The sequence below is a fragment of the Brachycentrus maculatus genome, unplaced genomic scaffold (assembly GCF_059751285.1).
Source record: "Brachycentrus maculatus isolate JH-2025_06_01 unplaced genomic scaffold, ASM5975128v1 h1tg000431l, whole genome shotgun sequence".
NCBI classification, from domain to species: domain Eukaryota; kingdom Metazoa; phylum Arthropoda; class Insecta; order Trichoptera; family Brachycentridae; genus Brachycentrus; species Brachycentrus maculatus.
Window position 1 is genome coordinate 5,359 of NW_028281179.1, and position 4,052 is coordinate 9,410.

The 4,052-nt window shown below is 30.6% G+C and overlaps 1 non-coding gene across 1 annotated transcript; it reads right to left on the reverse strand.

Moving 5' to 3' along the window:
- Positions 1 to 2,791: 2,791 nt before the first annotated feature.
- Positions 2,792 to 2,868, reverse strand: LOC148302624 (small nucleolar RNA SNORD36). Its single transcript, XR_015838625.1, has one exon. It is a non-coding gene; the product is annotated as a small nucleolar RNA SNORD36 (small nucleolar RNA).
- Positions 2,869 to 4,052: the final 1,184 nt, after the last annotated feature.

Genomic DNA, 4,052 nt, shown 5'->3' on the forward strand with positions numbered 1-4,052 from the left:
TTGCTCATCTAAATGTTTGAATAATTGGGCCCATTTATCCACGTATTTAGTTTGGGTCGTCGTTAAACAACATTCTTCAATTGTTGATGCTAAAAAAGTTTTTACGAGCGACAGTTAATCAAAAAGACTATCAGTATTAATTTGCTGTCGATCATCTGATAGGTGTATTTCGTAAATAGCTTTTGCAGATGTCTCTATTTCTTCATATTTTAATACATAATGTAGTCCAATCCATGTAAAAATTTTGGCGCTACCGAAACTGTTTTTCCATAATTCTTTGTAAAAAATGCACCGTCTCAGCGCCACAGAATAAATAAATAGGCAGTGCTCGTGAAACTTGGGACAAAATCTAAGCCGGCCGGGACTCCGGGACCCGTTTCTGAAACCGAGACAATCCCGGTCAAATGACGTATGGTAAACCTATTGATATATCTATATTTCAGTTATTCAAATAAATTTAAGGTGTCTTATATTGATATGTAACATCTGTCGTTCTTCCCCTTTTTATGAAAGAAGATGGAAATCTGAGCATCCTAGAGCTTACAACCTGCGGGCACTTAATATACTTGTGTAACGTTCATCATTCTGACCATAATTATAAATGCCAGGTCGCAAGCCCTGGTATGCTCGGACTTCCATCTTCTTTCACCAAAAAGGGAAGAACGAAATATGTTTCATGTCAAGTTGAGATGCCTTAAAAATTGACATCTCATCCGTAGGGTGAATAATCCGGTGTGCAATATGATGAATAATATTAAGTTTATCTAAATAAAAGCTGCAATGTAAAGTGTTTTTAAGATTATCATAAATATAATCAATATTTTAAGTTTTGTGTATCCAAATACTTGTTCACAAATCTGGGTTGACTACTCATAGGAGTTATTTACATATTATTACATTTTAACATAGATGAAGGAGTATTTGGACACACTTGAAATGTTGTAAATAATAATTGGTCAAATTTGAACCTACATAAAAAATGAAAAATCATATTTCCGACATTTTTAAACCTTACTTAATTACCCACTCCTCAATCGTGCCTACTCATCTAACTACAAATATTTCACATTTTGGATTTAGTTCATGTCTATCTCTTAACTTAAGATACTGAGGTTATTATGTAAACCGGTGGGAGAAAAGTACCATAAATAAAAAGATCAAAAACGTCCGGTAAAAGTTCTAATTTTATTTTATGAAGTTTTATAAAACGTTCCACAAATTAGCTACTAAAACTTTCAGTAAAATATTGTAACTTGTATAAATAAGATAGCACGATAATTACTTATTCAAATATCTGGAAAATATAAATTTACGCTCGTTAATTTGGTTATATTCTGTGTCTTTATATCATGTATTACTTGTACGTTTATATAGTGAGTATCTTATCTCCAGAAAAATAAAACCGTTACCTTTGCGAATTACTATTTAAGTATTTAATTGGTCGTAAAATCCGTGGGATCGTTCCTGCAAAGATAATGTTTAAGGGTTGGAGGAATTGTATAAATGGATGATTCATTTGCAGTCTGCTCGCAATAAAATTCCGTTGAATCTTTTATCTGCATCTTGCTATGGGAAAAATGGCGTAAAAGCTCATGATAGTTTAATGTATATGTTTACATGCATGATGTTTTCGGACACTTTATTTACAAAGTTGGAAAACGTTTCCAAATTATTTTTGAACACTCAGTTTGTTTTTGTTTTGAACCGAAAAGGTTCAACAATTACGGTAAAGTAATAAAAATATGAACTAAAACTGTGAATGCGACTTGAAAGATAAAAATTCAGAATTTGTTCGAATTTCTTTACACGATAATAGTCATACTTACATTTTTACATTTCAATATAAATGAATGGTAAACTGGATATTTAAAGGGTTTACGATATATAATAGGCTGGTTAAGTGATCACTTTACACACGTGTAGCATTCAACTTTCTATCGATTGACAACCGCACTACTCAAATTTTGGAAGTCATATATACATGATCGATATCTCGACGTTCCATGATTTCTATCAACCCAGTCACGTTACAACGAGTAAAAATATCACTTTAATAAATAGGCGTATTTTTTTTGTTAGAATTAAAAAAACATTTAAATATCGAGTCGTTAAATAATAAAAATAAATCATTAAGTTATAATAAAGTTGCCATTCGGAAACGGATAAGTAATCAAATGTTTTCTTTTGTCCCATTTGAACCCTTAAATCTTATAATATTCATTTTTACATTTCAATATAAAAAATATATATATTTTTTTTTCACTTCGCAAGGAATATCTAGAAGTGCTTTTATGCAAAAAGATTTATTCATTCGCAAAAAAATATTTTAGATTCCTAGCAAAATATAATACCCTTTATACTCAGCACAATAAGTATAACAATACGTTTATGTAACTTCTAAAAATTCAGCAGCCTGCCGAAGAAAACCTTTAGAAGCCTTTTCAGGTTTCGCACAATAGTTCTATCGATTCAGTGAGATCTGAGAACCTCCTTATTTGAATTTATCGGTTCTTGAAAATTTTCTTTGAAGACGAGAAATTCAACGAAATGTTATTTGGTTGGATTCTGTATTAAGTTTATCATATATTAGAATATAAAATAACAATGTCGTAAACAGCAATAATACTTAAAAGGACTATTTGTTCGAATTTGTAAGGTTGATTCCAGTAAAACGTTTACAAAAACCTTTGAAGGCTTTCAGAGGATCCAGTCCATAGCTATATGACATATACATATAAAAGCAAAGTTTTACTATGTATTCTTTTATTTGGATATTATTTTTCGCTTGTACGTCCCGTCACGTTTAAAAATTCAAAGATATAAAACTTCATTTTAATTTCAGTTGAAGATATTTTTGTGAACTTGGAATATAAAAACATTAATTTGTTCATGCATTTAGTTAACTTTCATAACGCTCACTCCTTTTTATAACGTAATATATTACAAAAACTTGATTTTTTAGGAGATTGTTTTTAAAGTTAACACATAAAATGAAATGTATTAAAAATAAACATCAAGACTATTATTAAACTTTTTACTGTGCAACAGATTTTCTCAGTTAAAACCTAAATATTTTTTCTCCATTTGAAAACTATTAAGTACCTGTATTAAAAATAATAAAACAAAACCTTTTCTTCAAAATGCAAAAGCAACACTTTCTGCCCTGTAGCGGGTAAATATTAAGTTAAAAATATGCCGCTTTTGCTAGGATATAGTACATTTTCTAAGCATTTTGAAAACTTGCACAACTATAAAATTGACGATTTTTGACGTTGTTGAAAGGAGTGAGCGATATGTCAAGTTTTAAAAGAGCTTTTAAAAAAATGAGGGGTGTTATCTAATACTTTGGGAATCCAATCTTTTTTCTGAATTAAATAACCACTACCACCTCCATGCATCATCACCCTGTAGAGGAAGGAAGAGAGGGTAGAACGCCACGCTCTTCTGTCCTGATGTACATTCCTAGCTTTCTTCACGTCCATACATCTAGTCATTCATGCCCTTCGATAACATAGACTTTTGACACCACCAGATTTCTCGATAGGCTCTGATTGATGTGGTCGTGCCAAGTCTTAAAATGTTGATACGCTAACTTCATCAGGATTTTGAGCCTAGAAAATCATGCATGGTTGCCAAATACCATAATGCATTAAAGACACTGTCGTTTTAAAGTAAAGAATGTATTTTTAAGAAAGGCATAAAAATAAAGTCATTATAAATATGAAAAAAATATTTGATTTATTTCTGATATATTATTACACATGAAACATAATTTGTTTAATTACCTTATTAAAAATAATTCGAACCGGCAAATATAATCTGTTTTTTCATAAGATCCCTATTAACTGCCTAAAGGGACAGCTTTTACGTTTTTTAAATGATGAACAGTGTCACTATTTTTATACGATTGACTAACAATTTTACCGATGGTAGAAAGGAAATTAACCTCTGTAATTGGAACGACCTTTTGGGCTTTACTTTGTCGGATGTATAATTGTTTTTCTGACGAAACGCTCAAAATTTCGTGATAATTGTTGAAAATAATTAGATTT